Source organism: Oryx dammah, unplaced genomic scaffold (genome assembly GCF_014754425.2).
Source record: "Oryx dammah isolate SB20612 unplaced genomic scaffold, SCBI_Odam_1.1 HiC_scaffold_14, whole genome shotgun sequence".
NCBI lineage: Eukaryota > Metazoa > Chordata > Mammalia > Artiodactyla > Bovidae > Oryx > Oryx dammah.
The window spans coordinates 42,937,757-42,955,850 of record NW_024070198.1 but is presented as its reverse complement, the minus strand read 5'-3'; the positions used below and the strand labels follow the sequence as shown (position 1 = coordinate 42,955,850).

Here is an 18,094-nt window from a genome sequence, read left to right as displayed (position 1 = left end):
TTAAAGGGACGAGTTGCAAACAGTTCAGGAAGTGACAAGTCGATTTCCTCCTCCCCGGGAGCAGCTCCGTACAAAGCGCTCGGCGCCGGCAGGAGAGCGTGCGCGCGGCGGCCGCGCGGCGGGCAGCCCGGACGACTCGGCGAGCGCCGGCGGCGACTGCGCGGCGGCCCGCGGCCGGAGCGTCCCGCCGCGCACAGTAAGCGATCCCGGGCCGGGCGGCGGCGGCGGCGACCCGGAGGCCGGTCCCGAGCGGAGGTCCTGGCTAGTGCGCCCCGGCCGCCGGCGGTAGGGAGCTTGGCTCGCGGGATGCACTGGCCTTAGCACCCCACCCCCCTTTTTATTTTCAATATTTGTGTGGCTGATTTCCTTTTGGTCCGCCTGCCTGGTTTCGTGTGGGGCCGGGCGGTTTCTCGGGGCGCTGAGTGCCGCCGCTGGTGCATGCGTGAGACTTGTCAGAGCGCAGCCAGAGGAGCGAGCCAGCACGGCCCCTGCGGAAAAGTCTGCGCTTCCCCGGGGTGGGCGCGGGCACTGCTGCGCCCTGGGGTGTTACCCCGTCTCCGCGTCTCAACTTGAGCCCCGGCGAAGGCGCCGGGGACCCGGGCGTCCCCGCGCACCCCGAAGTTCCCGCATCGTTTTGCAGACAACTCTTTTGTTCGTGGAAGTTTGCGTCCGCCACCCCCGGGATGCGAGCGCGCAGCGGCGGGCTTCGCGGCGGCGGGACCGGCCGGAGAGGTCACGCTGGGGGTGGGAGAGTACCCTGTCCGCGGCGGGGAAAAGCCCCCGCGGAGGCCGCGGCCGCGGGGACTTGCGGAATGGGGTGGGGGTGGAGGGCCGTGCCGGCGTGGCTTTTGCACATGGCGAGAAGGGCCGTCCGGCACAGGGCACCCTGGCCGAGTACCATCTTTGCCAGTCCTTGATTTGCAAGCCCGTGGGAGTCGGCTTCCCCGCTCGGGCTTTCTCTTGGTGGGGTGGGCACGAAGAAGAGGAGGGCGTCCAGAGTCCGGGGAGGGCCCTGGGTTTGCATTGCCCAAAGTGCCTTCTTGGCTACCGCGCCGCCCCCCGCCAGCTCCCCATCCCCTCCCGCAGACTTGAGGAACAATACTCGTGGCTCGATACCGGGTGGCGGAGCCCTGGCGACTGTCGAGAGCCAGGTCCCTCGCTCCCGGACGCCCCCTGAAGCCAGGCTCCCTGCATCCGAACGCCGGGCTTCATTCACACGTACTGTACTTCGTACGACGGTGAACAAAGAACAGCTCTTTGCAGCATTTGATGAATGGGATTCTGCCTCCTATAGGCCACACTCCGAGTCTTCCATACGTTACAGCCTCCGGACTCGGGGGGGTGTTGGGCGAGTGGCCCCCCGCGCTGGGCTGCGCCCCGGGCTCGGGGACCTGGGCCGGGCGTTTGTGCCGTCGCCTCCGCCAGCTCGCCTTGCCGGAGCCGGTGCAGATGGAGCCAGGCTGACGGTTGTTCAACAGGAACAAATGTTTGTTGAATTGTTGGATGGTGGAGACAAGGGGCTGTTTTCTATTGACTGCTGCAGGAGTTGGAATGGCATTGTTTATTGGCCTGGGAAGCCAGGGAAGCGTCTTGTGCAGCTTACAACATATTAGCAGACTTCCAAATGACATACTAGCATATGTGTTCCCAGCAGTTCCCACCGGCTGGAGGGAGATCCTTCCTTGATCCAGAATCCTGGACTCTGAGTGATTACAGTAGGACGCTACCAGGTTTGAGGACTTGGAAGGGAATGGAGTTAGTAGACTGGGTGAAACTCACTGTTTCTGCAGTTGGCTAGGTTTTGGTTTCATTTTAATTTATTCACTTAACAGTAACTTGTCTCAGTTACAGTTTTGATACTGAATTGCCGATCTGTAGTTCTTTTTTTCCCTCCCCCCCCTCCCATTTTTCTCAGCTAGGGACAGCTAGATAAACTGAAAACAGCTACTTGTCCCAGTTGATAGGCCCATGTTAGTGGGAGAAGGTTTGGGTCTTAAGTTCAGGCTTGGTAACCCTTGACCCAGTGTCTGTGCTTGGCAAGGGCCGGGATCCTGCCAGCCATGGTCCAGACCGAGGAGCCAGCTCACAGGGTGCTGCTGCAGCCCAGAAAATGAAAGGGAGGCATGGGGGGCAGGCCTGCTGCTTTTTCCAAATGCTCCCCTCCAGAGAACAAGGCGGTTTGATGACCTATTCCAATAATTCTACCCAAGGACTTCTTTTCCCCTGAGAAGGGATTATTGCAATGCAATCATTTTAACATAGAAAGCACGTTTTAAATAAAAGCTTGCAGCATAGCTGCTGCAGAAGTGGGCTTGAATGTCCTCAGGCTAGCGGGACAAGTAGAGCATTCCACTGTTTTGATTGATGATGATATTTTTAGTCAGTTTCTCCCTCCTGTTTTCAGTTCAGGGTAAGTTGCATGTAGCAGTAGTGTTTTTGGAAGTTTGTAAAATTATTGGAGGAAATAGAGCTTTAAGATACCGTATTGTAATCATGGCTGCTGCACTTAATTGGCGTTTTATGGGAGAAAGCCGTGTGGTTATCTCTTAGGCTGTTTCCCACCACGCCTTTTCGCCTTTATTCCCCTGTTGATTTCTTCCTTCACTCTCGCCCAGCCCCTCCATCTCCCCCGTTCTCTGGGAGCCTAGTGGGCTGGGTGTCCTTTAAATGGGTCCAGGGAGCAGGCGCCTGACCCGTGATGGAAGCTCAGGAAAGGCCAGCCAGCTTTCCTCCCCCTGCGGGAGGCTGGAGAGGAAAAGAGCCTTGCGTAAACTCTGGGAGCTGACGGCAGAGGACGCTCCGGAGCAACTTGGTGTACCTTTGCATTGCTCTTTGAGAAAGCACACCCTTCTTTACCCGCTGCGGGATGCAGCGGGCGCTGGAGACTGTGCCTCGGACCCACTGTTGGATTGTTGCGTTGATGTTTTACCCAGGCAGTGTGACTTTCTTTTGGATTGCATAAAGTGTGTGGAAAACTTTGTTCTTGCCCTTAAAAAAAAGACTGAAATAAGCAAATACTCAGATCAGCACAACTCCCATCATTACCACCACTCCACACACCTCTCTGATGTGTAATAAAAGAAACCTGCAGGCATAATTTGTTATGTAATATGCTGATAATACAAATTTCAGTTTTCAATGGAAACCAGATGTGGAGGGGCTCTCATTAATTGGTCCAGCAAGGGGGACACTTTAATAAATTCACTAGCCCTTGAAAACCCCAGAGGTGATTTTTTTTGGGGGGCGGGGTGGACTTGAGAGGAGAATCCCAAACCCGGGACTTTTTCGAGGTTTTTGCCTCTCAGCTTCTCATCTTGCTGCAGCTGTCCTTTTTGTCAGACTCTTCCTCTCTTGAAAGAACCGGTTTGTTGCCAGCATAAAGCACATGGCCGGGTCTGGCAGGGCTCTGCTTGGCTTAACTCTGCTGGGCTCCGCTCTCCTCCTTGCCTGGCCCAGCTGCCGGCCTGCCCTCTACCCTCCACAACAGAGCCGGGCCGGGGGACTTGGGTGCTGTGAGGAATGCTGACTGGTTTCCCCCAGCTCTTTTCTACAACGTCTGATCATCCAGGGAGAGTTGCTGTTTAAACTTGCCCAACGAACAAACTTTCCGAAATCATCGACTCTCCTTCTCTGATTAATTTCTGTGTTTGTTTCCTGCCTAACTTTATGAGGGTTCTTTCTACACGACTGAGTCACCTTTATTATGGCCCAAGGTCGGGGACTGCACTGTAATAGCTGACCCCATTAACAGTAGTTTCATTGCGTGCCGGGGATGTGAACTTTGGAAACAAACCCAGAGGCTTAGATACGCTGATGTGCCCAGAGACTCGCTCAGAAAAGTTTTGTTTTAGCTCAGTTTACATTAACATGATTAATGACCCCAGCCACTGAAAAGTCTATATTCAAAAGCAATTTTACCATTCCCGAGGGTTCTTCTTACGGCGAAGTAATTTTCTTGGCCAAACAACTTTGTTGTAAGGTAACTTCTTCTTTGATGTTTAATCCAAACCTCCTGTGCACACGGTTTTGGATCAAGGTTTGGGCTTCGAAAATTGCGGGTTGTGGTTTTGGTGGTGCCGGTCTTAACCCTCCCGAACTCTGGTCGGGAGGCACCCGGGTTCTTGTCTCAGGAAAGTTCTCTGAGATCCGGAGCATCAGCAGAGAGGGGAGAAAACCTTCCAGAGGAAACTTGGCTTCAGGGTGTCCTGGAGGAGGGATACAGGAGGCTGGAGCGGAGGACAAGCTTTTTCTTTTTCTTTTCCCCTTTGCAGAGATTGAAGATACTTGAGCGTTTTCAAAAAACAGAGACGTCTTTGCTGCAGCTGCCTCCTGCTCCTCCTCCTGCTGCTTTTTCCTCTTCTTCTTCTTCTTCCTCTTTTTTTTTTTTGTTAAGTGTGGGTTGATTGAGAGGGGAAATGCTGATGGGTGGGTCTGAAAGCAGCCTTAGGAACCCAAGAAAATAAAAACACATTTGAAGGACTCTGGAAGATTTTGCATTTCAAAGGGTCTACCTTGTAGAATTTCACATCACGTCAGGGAGAAGTGTGACAGGGAGAAGTGTGACGGGCACCCCGCTTCTTTATGGTTCTTCTCTCCTGCTGCAGGGTGTGGGGGGGTTGATGCACGGGACGCTGCTTTTTGCAGGGGGGAGGGGGACAGCCTGGCCAGACTGTGCAGGAATATCTCACAGCCTCCCCCCCACCCATAGGCAGCTGTAGTCCCTGGAGGGACTTTTTCTACCCAGCTCCCCGCTCAGGAGGTGAAAGCAAATCATGTTGGTAAAAAGCCCATTTGACCCCAGAACGCAGGAGCAGCCAGCTCCTGGCTGTTCTGACTCTCCCACAAAACAAAGAAACAGATTTTCCTCCTGCGATGATATAATGGGGCTCCCAAGATGCAGGCCTGTACAAAACTTGGGTGCAGCGGGATTTAGCTGGAATGGGGGTGGGCTATTTCAGAAATAATAGCAGTGCCCACTGGTTGTGGAGGCTCACCCTTGCCCAGGGGCTTTGCATCCACTGTCTCTCAACTCTCAAAGCAGTCCTGCGGTTACAGTTGAAGAAACTGAGGCTGAGGGAGGCGCCGGGACACAACAGCTGGAAGTCTGAGTGTCTGGGGGCTCTGTTTCATTCTCTCTGGCTCCACAAGCCTGCCCGCTCTCCATACACCATGTTCATAAGATGCGGAGGCACCGAGTTCTGTTTTATCTCAAAGCATAAATTTTGTTTAGTCTTGTTAACACCACAGGGAAACTTAGAAATTTTAACTGCCTCTTTCCATTACCCCTCTGTTTTCCGCAGTCTTTTTTTTTTCCTTCCCCCTTTAAAGGAATGATTGAATTCTATTGCTGAATCTGCCATAGGACCAAAGGCAGTGCCTCAGTTGGGAAGACTGAAATGTTTCGCTTTGTCTTTACAAAAGACAGATTCACAGGAAAATATGATTATTCCTAGTGACCTTCTGGGGGAAATGGGAAATAAATCTGGCAGCCCATTAGAAGCATCACCATGTATACAGATCCCATTTTCCCTTCAAAGAGATTGTTAAAAGGATTTCCAGCATTTATCTCCCCCCCCTTTTTTTTTGTTAGCTGAGTGAGATGTTTCAGAGTAAATCATTTTGTGGTACTTGCCAGCCCAGGTTTGCACAACATCACATTCTGTTTACATGCCCAAAGTAATCAAATAACTGAGCACAATTGTCCATCCTCCAATGTGTGGGCACTTGGTATGCTCCAGCCAGGGCTGGGCAGAGGCCCTGCATTCTGTCTCAGACAGATGGCTCTTTGCAGGTTGATCCTGGTTTGTGTGTGGGGGTGGAGGCGGGGGTCCAGGGGGAGGCAGAGTGAGACCCATCTCCAGCAAGGGCTGCCTGGCTGGGTCTTCTGGCCTTTCTGCTCCTCAGGGGTTTGTGGGAGAGGCCTGGGATCTCCATTGACCGAGTGTTTAGCGTCCACAGAGGTGGTCCTCAACCTTGGCTGCATGTTAGAATCACCTGGGGAGGTTTTAAAAAAAAAAAAAGTCTGGATGCCCAGACAGCATCTCGGACCAGTTACATCAGAATCTTGGAGAGAAGGGGTGGGACTCAGCGTTGGTATTTTTAAAGCTTCTGAGTTGATTCTCTTATGTGTCTAAGACTGAGGCATGAGGACTGGAATAGACCCTGTGTATGTATACCTCCCTCTCCTTCGTAGGGGATTAGGGGCCTTCCTGTTCAGGAGTGGAATAAACCTATTGGAATTTTCCACTGCTGCCGCCATGTCTCAGTGAAGGAGAATCTGAGAGGTACCCACCCCTGGGCCCAGTGCCTGCTGCAGGCATCATCCAGGTAGTTCCTGTTTTGGCCCAGCCAGGTGTTCACTGTCCCTCACAGGGTTTGGTACAGCCCCTCTGAACCGCCTCCTTCTGGAGTGAAGAGGGCAGGCTTTATTCAGTCTGTTATCACGTAGGTCCCGCATTCCTTCTGGAGGTTGGGCACATGGTGTCTATGTGGGGCTCAGGGGCGGGAGGAAGCAGTTTTGTCCATCGGTGTTTCTGAGAGCCTCTGGTCCTTTTCATCTTGGTTTGCAGTGAGTGTCATACTGACAGCCACCTAAGGGTACCTGACTGCCGGGAACCTGTCCTTCTACATACTTGAGATGACGTTTTTCGTAGAGTTCCATGTCGGGTGACCAGGGGCTGGGAGAGCAGGAGCTGCCGTGGCCTGCTGATGGAATCTTACAGAAGGTGAATCCCACCACCAGAGATGGGGTGACTTTTCGCCCGGTCACGTGGGCCGGTACACAGACCAGAACCTGTGTCCCCACCCTCCCCCCGCCCCCGGTTCCCCTACTCGAGTGCTGCCTCCTCTCCGGTGAGACTTCGGGACACCGTCTTGCTCATGAGACAGTGTGCTGTGCAGTCCAGACCTGCAGGCAGCGTGGTCCTCGTCCAGTGCTCTTTAGCCTGGTGAAACATGCCCTCCGACACCCTCAGTCGGCTTGGACCGTCCATCCCAGATTTTACTTCCTCCCTGATGTGGGGGCAGCAGGCCTCCCTTCAGTCGTTGAGAGTGCAGGGTTACTAAGCCCGCCACTGTGCACCGGGAAAACTGAGACCCGAGGGGAAGTGCTGAAACCTTGGGCTTGATCAAAAGGCCTTTGGTCGCTTTGGCAAAGGTTTGTCCATCTGCTCTTCTGGGCGCCAGTGGTGGCGCATAAATAAGGGCTCTTTCTCCTTCACGAGGAGTTGGGTTCGGGCCTAATGAGGTGGTCGGGCATGGGGGGGTTCTTCCTGCCTTCATTTAGCAGACACTGATTGGACACCTGCCGGGCATCCCTTGCAGTGCTGGCCACTTTTCTTCATTCGTTCACTGAGTCCTCAGCACAGCCTGTGGCTGAGGGACTCGCTCTGTCGCTTGCTGAAAATGCCGCTGCTTAGAGAAATGACTTGGCCTCGGGTTTGAGGAACAGTGACCTCCCAGCTCTTCGTGATGGCCTCCATCCTGTCCCCGCCACCAGGCTCCCTCTTGACCCAGTGGCTGCCCCTGGGGCAGCAGAGATGCGCTTCCTGCCATAAGCAGGGGCCATCGTCTGGGGAGATGGCCCCTGGCGATTAGAGATTGGGCACCGAGCTGCAACCTCTAGGAGGGGCCCAGGTGGCCATGTGCCAGGGCCTGCCGCGGGGCCCAGGGAGCAGGGTCTATCCAGGCCTGTGTCCCTGCAGTTGGAGCGGTTCCCCCGGGGGGAGGCGGTGGCTCTCCCTGAGAGGCCACCCTCCTTCCTGCCGCCCTCTGGCTCAAGTGCTCTGACGGCCCAGTTGGGAGAGGCCTGCACCGCGCCTGGAATTCCCCTTGCTCTGGCCTTCACATTGGCCTGGAGCCTGGGAGTGCAGGGAGGTCCCGGGTGCTGCCTGCAAGCTGCCTCTCTGCCAGTTTGGAGGTGGAAGGACACAGGTCTCCACGGCCAATGGCCTCTGCACTCAGGATGGAAGGGTGGGGGTGGGGCTGGGGTCTGTGGTTCTGAGACTCCAGGCAGGGTCTGGGATGCAGGGGGCCCTCTGTGGCATGGTCCTGGGGGCCCCTTCCCCCGAAGGCCCAGGGGCAGTCAGATGTTGGGATTCCCCGGGGGAGGGTGGTGGGCCCGTGACGGCTCAGTTGCTGGACCCAGTTGGCTGTGTGACCCCTGTGGCCTCGGCTCTCTCCTCTCGCCTGCCCTGCCTCCTAGTGCTTTCAGGGTTGGGTGGGGGCCTGTCCAGGAAGCCCCCCGGTGAAGGGTGTGGTGCTGCCCGTGGGACGTGAGCTGGACTGGGTGGGCAGAAGTTCTGCCAGCCAGAGGACTACAGAGGAACTTGGGCAGGGAGGAAGAGAAACCCAAGGGCAGTTTTCAGCTCTGGCATCAGTGCCCGGGGTTTGAATCCCAGCTGTGCCCTCTGCTCACCGGTTGCTCTTAGGCAGGACTGCCTTTGCTGCCTGGGTTCCCTCGTCTGGAGTGTGGCCAGGCTAATGGCACCCAGCCCCTGGGTTGGGGGGAAACCTAGGGAAACCATGGTTGGGGGCACTCGGAGCCCAGCGGACGTCGCGGTGCAGCCCATGGCAGGCATGTGCTTCTGGCGGGACTGATGAGGGGAAGGACCGGGCTGACTGTCCCTATGGCCAGTGGGTGACTGGACGAGGGACAGGGCAGTGGGGACTACCGTGGAGCTGGCCCTGGCTGGCCAGGTGAGGCCAGGTCAGGTAGAGCGCCTTTCTCCACTCACAGTCTCCCGTGGCGGATGTCTTGTGATTTAGGGGGAGGAAGGGTTGAAAGCCCATGTTACGATCTAGTTTGCAGTGTCTCTCTCAGTTAAGATGGGTGAAATCTTTTAAGCATTTTTTGCTTGGGAAACAAAATCTCCTGTTTACCAAAGGTGATTGAGTTTGGTCCTGAGCATGGAACACTGGGTGCATGGCATGGTGTGGCTCCGTTATCTCGGCTCTGCCCTCACCACCGTCTGGGAAGGAATTCTGTGGCCACTTCCTGGCCGCATCCCCCTGAGGACTGAGAGTGGCAGGTCCCTCACTGTCTTTAAGGTTCTTCGCAGACTCGCCACCTCTGATGTCTTTATTTTGCCCCCCTCCCTTTAACTTGCTGAGCTGCCTTTTGTAACCGCCCGTGTCCTCTTGGGTCAGGTTATGTGGCTGGAGCTGGGGTGTTTGCTGGGGCACGTTTCACTGACTCCTGGGGTGCGAGTCCACTGCCTCCAGAACCCCTCTACCTCGCCCCGGAGGTAGCAGCAATGTCTCCAGCAGCAAGAGCTCATCTAAGCTCATCAGAGCTTTTCAAACGAGTCCTTGACTGGGATGATGGAAGGGAGGGCCGTCCCCTCCCCAGGGAGTGGGTAGGCCAGTGGTCCCTGATGGTTTCCATTCCCCACGTCTTCTTATTTTCATGTTCATCTTTTTGCTTTTTCGGCCATGCTGCACAGCCTGCGGGATCTTCGTTTCCTGCCCAGGGATTGAACCTGTGCTGCCCACAGTGGAAGCATGGCGTCTTAACCCCTGGACTTCCAGAGAAGTCCTCCTGGTGTCTCCCGAGTGTCCCCTCGTCATCCGTAGCCTGGCTGTCCTGTGGGGCGAGCAGGGTGGACAGTCTTGGCCTGAGAGATTGGTGCTCTGCTTCGGACAGCTTTGGGGAGACCCTTTCCTGGGGAGACCCTCTCCTTTGGGGAGCTTTGGGGAGACCCATTCCTGCAGGGGTGTGCAGACTATTTGCTGAGTCTGGGTGGGTGCCCCGACTCCGGGCTGTAGCTGCTCCTGCCCTCAGTCTGGCTTGGGTGGCTGGGGCTGGCTTTAGAGAGCTCTCCCCATAGAGGACCCATTAAGGTGGCTGGCCTCAGGTGGCCTCGACACAGACCCTTTTCCTGGACCTCACGAAGCTCAGTGACCGAGGGGCAGTGTGGGGGGGTGACCAGGACATCCGGGCTGCCTCCGCCCTTGCTGGATGCGACAGAGCCCGACATCCTGGCCCCATGCGCCTCTTCAGATGTATGGCTGCTTCTCTGGTAACCACAGAACACTGCGTGCTGGTTCCTCCCCCCCACCCCCGGCCCCCCTTCCCGGCGCAGTCCCATTCAGTCAGTGGCTAGGAAGCGCCTACAGTGTGTGTCAGCATCTCTGAAGAATCCCGAGATGAGTGACCCGAATCCCTGCCTTGAGGAACTTGTGGACTTGAGCCGCAGACCATCAGACTGCACTTGTGTTCACACACTTCCCACCATGCGCCTGGGGCAGTGTAGTGGACGTGTGGGTCCACGGGGCACTGGTGAGCCCCAGTCCCGTGGGAGTCACAGGGGGGTCATTTAAACCGAGCCCAAGGGAGCAGGGCTGAGCAGAAGGCTAGAGGAAGGAGGGGTTTGGGTGGGGCCAGGAAAGGAGGCATTCCAGAGCAGGGAGCGCGGAGGCCTGGTGGCTGGAGACCACCCCATCGTGGTGGAGGACGACTTAGGCTCGAGGGTGGGAAGCGCACCGCTGGGCCCGCAGCTCAGCCGTGAGTCAGGATGGTGTGGGCGCCGGACGGAGGAGTCCGAACTTTATCCTGGTGGGCTGGGAGCTGGGGGCGCTTGCTGATGCTTCTCTCTCTGGGAGGCCTGGTGCTTGGGGAGCAGCACTGTGGAGTGGGGTTGGAGCAGACACCCGGGAGACCACAGAGTGACCCAGGAGAGAAGGCAGGGATGAGGGTCAAAAGAGGTAGCGGTTGGTTAGTCAGACACTTGCTGGAAGCTGGCGAGGAGGCAGCTGGGAGGAGGAGGTGGGAACAGCCTGCTCCTTACCAGGGGCCCCCTTCTGGGAAGACTGCTCAGGGGCCCCATCCTTTTGACCTCTGAGTGACCTCCTGGGAGAGCCCAAGACTAGCCCCCTACACAGGGAATTATCACCAAGTGGCACCTACTGGCTGGAGGCACGTGGTTTGTGTTGATTTTAGGTGCCACTCTTGCTTTCAGTGGGGGCACTTGGGATTCCCAAGACCTTCCAGAGTTCCTTGCCTGCACCTGTACTGGAACTAAAGGAATCAAAATGAACAAAGCCTTTTGGCATTGCATGAGCTGGAAAAGTCTGATTCAGGGTACACCTGCCTTTTTTTTTCTTTTCCCCTTAAAGGAGAAGAAGGTAACCACGTTGGTGTGATGGAAAAAAGGAGTGTGGGTGCCCTTTGGGTTCTGCTGTAGCGTGTTCTCGCTGGTGATCTCAAAGGGTGGGGAGTTGCTGACACAAACACGTGAGAATGTTCTGCATGGGTCACCTGGCACCTGGGACTCCACACCCTCAGATGCCAGCCAGGATTCCAGGCCCTGGTGGCTGTGTGGCATGTGACTCGGGCCCAGAGGACGATAACGAAGGAGAATAGTGAACCTCCAAGGCTGGGCCCTTCAGTAGCTCATCTCGGCTTTCAGGGTGTGTTTTCCAAGCGTGTGGGAGGTTTTGTACATCAGCATTTAGTCTCGAGGAGAGAAGTTAAGTAAGCTGGCTGCTCCTGTTCATCTGATTCCCAGGGCAGTTAGCAAACTGCCCTCACCCTGTTAGAAAGAAAAGTGAGAGAGTGGTCAGGCCTGGTGGAGGCTGAAAGGGACCCAAAAGGTGAGTTGCAGAGCAGAGGGGAAGAACCACGCCCATCAGGCACCTGGGCTGCTGGCTGAGGCATGTAGAAGGTGGCCTGTCCGCAGGTGATTGGGTTCTAATTTGCTTAAACGGAAAGTATCAGATTTTTGAACCTTTTGTAAGATTCAGGCATGTCCTCAAGGGCTGCAGAAAAGACCCCAGGACATCTCTGTGGGGTGGCGAGTCTAGGTCGTGGCCCGGCGCTCTCGGCTCAGCCTCGGAAGAGCAGGGCCAGCCTGGCACAGGCTCTGGGTTGGCCCGAGGGCCCCTGGCCTGCTGGTACCCTCCTTGGCTTTGAAATGCGGATGCCCGGCCAGCCCTTTGCCTGCACCTGCTAGAGAAAGAGCAGGCTGGCCGCTTCTGCCTGGGGTCTGGGTGGATCTGTGGAGAGACCAGGTGAGGTCATGGGAGGCGGTGGGGTAGACCGTATGGTCTGCAGAGCTCAAGACGTTTACTGTCCGGCCTATTACAGAAAAAAAAAAAAAAAAAAAAACAACGCGCTGACCCACTCCCTGTACGGATGGGTCTGTATACCAAACCTGTGCCGTTCAGCGTGGTAGCCGCTAGCCACGGGTAGCCGCTTAAAGTTTTTTCCAGCTTTATTGAGGGATAACTGACACAATTATGATTGTTTAAATTTAAAACAGTGGCGTTAAGAAATCAGTTCTTCACCTGCAGTAACCACTCATCAGTGCTCAGTGCGGTTCCTCACTGTCATGTTGGAAGGCGCAGATATAAAACTTAGCCCAGCGGCACAGAACATTCTGGGGGCAGAAGTGCGCTAGGCCTAGTCTCTCGTGCGTGTGTTAAATTGTGTCTGAGTCTTGCAACCCCATGGACTGTATCCTGCCAGGCTCCTCTGTCCATGGGATTCTCCAGGCAAGAATACTGGAGTGGGGTTGCCATTTCCTTCTCCAGGGCATCTTCCCGACCCAGGGATCGAACCTGAGTCTCCCGCGTCTCCTGTGTTGGGAGGTGGATTCTTTACTCCTGAGCCACCTGGGAAGCCCAGACTGTCTCCCAGTGTGTGAGGGAACCGGAAGTATGGAGGAGGCACTCCAGGGAAAGAAGGGACACAGGCTTCCCTGGCCCTAAGACACAGGGTGGAGAGTGAGTTCATTGACTCGGAGGTGATGGAGAAATGGGTGATGCGACAGAGGGGGTCCTCGGCCTGGAATGGAGAAGCTGCCCCCAGACCTTCCTTCTCTGTGACTGTGGGCAAGCCCCTTACCGTGCAGACCACAGTGCCCAACTCCAAGTGACCAGTGGCTACACAAGGACCCCCTCAGCCCTGCCGCTCCAGCCTGTGACCCCAGCTCCTCTACCCCTGGCTCCTGGCTCACCTGGGCTGGTGGCTACATCAGCTCTGCTGTGCCCCCCGCTGGTGTGTGTGTGTGCACATGCAGGTGTACACACATGCTGGGCTGTGTGCAAGTCCACAGAAATCCTCCCTTGCCTGTGCTCCAATCACACTCCGCTCCAGACCACCTGGACCCAATGGGTTGTTATCACTGTTCCTCCTGGGCTGGGCACATTTTTGTTTTGATAGAATGGCCATGTTTTCCATGGGCAACAGATGAGGAACTAGTCTGTTCATTTAGAATGGTGGCCTCTGTGTAGCATGAGGAAGGAAGAGACGTTCCAGGCCCTGCCACTAGCCAGCATCACGTGGCTTTCTCATTACAGTGCTGTCAGCTGCAGCGCTGTTGACTAGCTGCAAACTGGGCTGAACTGTAACTCTCGTCTTGCTTGGTTCCCACATTTGCTGACTCCCAGTCCCTTTGGAAGCTAGTTAAGGGTAGAGTCCTTCCGGGGTGGGACAGCAAATGTGGGGAGCGTGGATGTGAGCTCTGTGCGTGGGGCCCGACTGTGAATGCATTGCTGCTGGAACCGCCTCCCCGCGTTGCTAGACGCTGGTGGACTCTGAAGGCGGAGAGACGCCACGGGGTTGTTCTCCGCTGAGCTGTCCCGGTCTGGGGTTCACTGCTTTCACGAGATGCTGCATTTTGCCAGGGGTCCGGTCCACTGGTGCCCTTGGGAACGGCTGGGCCTGTCCACGTTGGGTTTCCATGAGTCCAGTCTGCTCGTGTCACCCAGCTTAGTGCCTACTCCCTTTGCGTCAGGATGAAAACATCTCCAAAATGCAAGCCTAAGATATCAGGAGGAGCTTCACGGGCTTTGGGCAAGAGTGCAAAAGGGAGGAAACCAGATAAGCCTGGTGAATTTAGCCACAGAAGAGTTGCATGAAAGAAGTGCTTGGTGAGGAGGAAGTTGGGGTTAAGAGGACACGCAGCAAGAGCCCTGGAAGCCCAGGCTTGGTTGCGTACCCTCCTCTGACACTCGGCTTGCCTCTAGCCAGCCACTGAGGATGGTCTCCAGGGCCTGCCCTCTAAGGCTGGTGGGGGCCTGAGAGCATTGGCAGATTGGGCCATGCCCAGGGTTGCTCACCGCTGGTCTCACCACCCAGAAAGGGGCAGTATATGTGTCCCCCAGGAATCCTGGTACAGCACCTTCACCGTGGAAGTGGCTCGTTACTTAGGGAGCTGGTGCTGGGTGAGCACCTGCTGCGTGCTGGCCCTGTGCCTGTCTTTTGTCTGATGGTCACCCAGGCAGTTGGCTGTTGGCCAATGAGCCCCACTCCACAGGAGGGGACTGAGCTGCGGGCATATCCAAGCGCAGGCCCATCCTCACAGGCCAGACCCCAGTTCTCCTGTTCCAAAGCCCATTTCTCCTTCACACCCGGTGCCATCCCCCATTGGCGACCATGCCACCATCTGCAAGAGGAGTCTCTTTCTTCTCTGGACAGCACCCCTGTGACCCCCGCCACCACCACTGTCTTATCATGGCCTGCGGGAAGAGGAGTAGGTTGCTCTGTGGGTTGACATTTAAGAAAGCCTGCTTGAAGGAGCTGTCCCTCTGAATGTGTGGTTGTGGTACAAGAAGGCTTCATTTGTCCCAGGCTGTTTTGAAATCAGAGGCAGGAAACCCCCGTCTCATTTCTGTATCTTGCATAGAGGTCATCAAAACAGGATCCTGTGTTCTGTGCGGGAGTCGTGATCGAAGAAGCCAGCCACGTGGCGGCATCGGCGCTCCAGAACCATCTCTTCTGTCTGCTGGGTTTACTTGGATTTGTTTAAAGAACTTGCCGGGGAAGCACCCCTTCCCTAATACCCCACTGTGGGAGAGGCTGGAAGGGAGCCCTCCGGGTGACGGTGGGGCAGACCCCGGCCTTCTTCTGCTCCCAGTAAGGCTGCAGCTCACGCACCTCTCTGATCGTGTGGGTGGGAAGGCAGGCCTCTGCCATTAGGGATTGCAAGCATCATGGTGCTGCCCTGGTGTGCTCTGAATTTCAGACAGTCTGTGCTTTCTAGTCCTTTTTAGGGCTTCCTCTAACTCAGAACCAGCCAGGAGTGATACAGATGGATATGCGTGACTGTGGGGTGCTCAGGGCGAAGCCACCGGGCTTTTCAAACCGAGATGAAGTGCAGTTATCTGAATGACTTCAGAGCTTGAGTAAGCGTCCTTTAGAACAGAGACTGTGCGCCCATGTTCTGGGGGCCAGATGTGGTCCCCTGGCAAAGTTTGTTTGGCCCCCAGGGTGCTCTAGGCACTTCTGCATTTCTTGACAACATTTAAAAACCAAGATTGTACAAAGAAGTCTAGATGGTCAACTTTTTCCGACACATCAGAAGACCTTTAATATAGTATTATCCTGGGTCCTCTTTCTCCCGCCCACAGCCGCGCAAGGGTAGCCAGCCATCCAGCCTCCCGGGGGCTCCCTGCTCAGCATCACAGTTCCTCCCCATCAGGCTTCACCTGTTTCTGTTCCCTGCTTGGCTCTGGACAGTGTTTGAGATCGCTGGAGTGGACATGCCGTTCAGAAGGCAGATTTAGGTTTTCTGGTCCCCCGGATTGTATGGTTCAAGGTACACAGTGGTGGAAATGCCCAAGTGCACAGTCATTCCCTCCGTTACCTGGCTGCTTGTGCCACCTGCAAGGAAACCGACAGAGATGAGCCGGGAAACTACTCTGTTCATCTCCGTGAGGCTTCCCTCTGGCTGCTCCCATTGAAACTGCCCGCACGACCCCCAGTCAGCTCCATGAAAAATGACCCTTGACTCTTGGAAGCCAGTCTCCAGCCTGGGGTTCCCTCTGGTTGCCCTGCAGATCGTTTCTGTCCCCCTCCAAACCCCCTAGAGTCACACTCAGTTGCTTCACCTAGTTTAATCTTCTTAGTTCAAAAGTGCTCCCATGATTTTAATAGATGATGCAGGATTTTCTTTTTTTAAACAAAGATTTAATCTCTAAATTATCTTGACAGCCAGTCTAGCTGCCATGTATCAAGTAGATAACTTCTGCTGGTGGTCGAGAGAGAAGAAATTTCTCAGGGTAAATGAGAACACGCTTCTAAGAGTCTCTTAGCTTATTCTTTTCGACAGAGACTCAATGAACCAAGTGGAAGCGAAGAGCCTCCAATTGGCAATTTCTATTTTTTTTTTCCCCTAGGAATTGAATTTTTCTTCTTGTATTCCTCCAGGTATTTAGTATCAGTCACTCCTTTCATTTACTGTTTTTTCTTCAACCCCATTTTTTTTCCTCCTGTTGTGGCAAATATTCTGCCTCCCCATCTGTCTCCTCCTCCCCTCCCAGCCAGTCCATTCCATGCCTGTGGGCTTTGTCCAACCCCTGACCCCCCAGGGCCGAGACTCCTGAGAAGGACCCCAAAGGCCCTGCCCCCACTGGTGTTCTTGAGAGCATTCTAGGGGCTGCTAGGAGCTTCTTAAGGACAAGCACTGGGTCATCTTTATCTAAGTCCCCAGGTCCTGGCCCAGATGAAGTGCTGGTGGTGGGACCTAGACCTTCCACCCCTTTCTGACCTCATGGACATTTGCATGAGACTCAAACCAGTCCATCCTAAAGGAAATCAACCCTGAATATTCATTGCAAGGACTGATGCTGAAGCTCCGATACTTTGGCCTCTTGATGAGCTACCTCATTGGAAAAGACCCTGATGCTGGGAAAGACTGAAGGCAGGAGGAGAAAGGGACGAGAGAGGATGAGATGGTTGGATGGCATCTCGACTTAATGGACGTGAGTTTGAGTAAACTCTGAGAGATAGTGAACTTCCCAAGTGATGCTAGTGGTAAAGAATCTACCCCCAATGCAGGAGACCTAAGAGACGCGGGTTCAATCCCTGGGTCAGGAAGATCCCCTGGAGGAGGGCATGGCAACCCACTCCAGTATTCTTGCCTGGAGAATCTGAAGGGTGGAGGAGCCTGGCAGGCTACAGACCATAGGGTCACCAGGAGTCTGACATGACCGAAGCGACCTGGCACGCACGCCGGGAGATAGTGGAGGACAGGGAGGCCTGGCGTGCTGCAGTGTTTGGAGTCAGACTCAGACATGACTTGGGGACTGCACAACAACTTTTATGGACCCCTTTTTTTTCATCTGCAGAATTGTCCTCCCCTCCCAAGTATCCGGGTTCTAAGGACCAAATCAAGTAGAATGTTGGTTTTCAAACTTTGAAGGAGCATCAGACTCACCTGGAGGGCTTGTTAAAGCCCTGATTGCTGGCCTCTGCTCAGAAAGTCTTTGATTCACTCTGGGTGGGGTAAGGAGTGAAACTTGGCATTTCTAACAAGTTCCCAGGTAAAGCAACTTGCTGCTTGTCCCGGGACCACGACTTTGAGAACCACTGCACTGGTAACCACGTTGTTGAAAGAGGCTCCAGCGTTCACCCCAGCAAGGGTGTGGTTCCCAGCCAGTGACTCTGATGCCTGCCCTGCTTGCGATTCGGATCCCCTTTTTACTTTGCTGTTCTTTGACGTACACACAAAGCTTTGCATCTTTTTTTTTTTTTTTTTTTAATATTTATTGATTTGGTGGCCAGGTCTTAGCTAGTTATGGTACATGGGATCTTTTGAATTTTGGTTTACCCAGGTAGGTTTATTTTACCCTGTCTCATCAAGGAAAGGCTGCGCTTGGGCTGAGTTAACATCTGCACGGAGATGCTGGGTAAACTGCCTCCTCATGGGCAGCTTGTTCCCCTCACAATGCGCGTGCTCTCCACCTGCTTCCCACAACTTTCCAGGTATGTCTTGAGGCCGAGGCGCCCTCTGACTCAGGTGTCATGAAATCAGTGTTGTTGTCAGTGGCGGCTGCCTGCCTGTGAAGATGAATTTCACCTCATTTTTGGTTTTCAGTTTTCCCGTGTGAATCTGAAATCACTGCCTGTCTGCAGTCCGTCTTTAGCCTCGGATGGAGCAGCTGGACGCGATGGCAGTCACCAGTCTTGCCTCACTTTGCAGTTTTCCGTGCAGTTTTGTTTTGTAAAGAACTGTCCACTTCCCCCACCTCCCCGCCCCCACTTCCCTTCAAAAACTGGGGGGACAGTAAAGCAGTCATGGTTTTGTATGAAGCGTCTCTGTGCTGTGTCTGGGACTCACTTCTCGTTACCCTGTCCTCTGCTGTCCCCGGA

The 18,094-nt window shown here is 54.9% G+C and overlaps 2 protein-coding genes across 3 annotated transcripts in view; both read left to right on the top strand.

Moving 5' to 3' along the window:
- The window catches only part of EEF1AKMT2 (EEF1A lysine methyltransferase 2), a 40,420-nt gene extending 35,933 nt beyond the window's left edge, over window positions 1-4,487 (top strand). For both annotated transcript variants that reach the window (XR_005723538.1, XR_005723537.1), the window contains one exon: window positions 4,272-4,487. The gene's annotated coding sequence lies outside the window, so the exon portion shown is untranslated. The remainder of the gene's footprint in view (window positions 1-4,271) is intronic.
- FAM53B (family with sequence similarity 53 member B) overlaps window positions 7-18,094 on the top strand; it is a 114,640-nt gene continuing 96,552 nt past the window's right edge. Inside the window, exon 1 of the mRNA XM_040254781.1 lies at window positions 7-196. The gene's annotated coding sequence lies outside the window, so the exon portion shown is untranslated. The remainder of the gene's footprint in view (window positions 197-18,094) is intronic.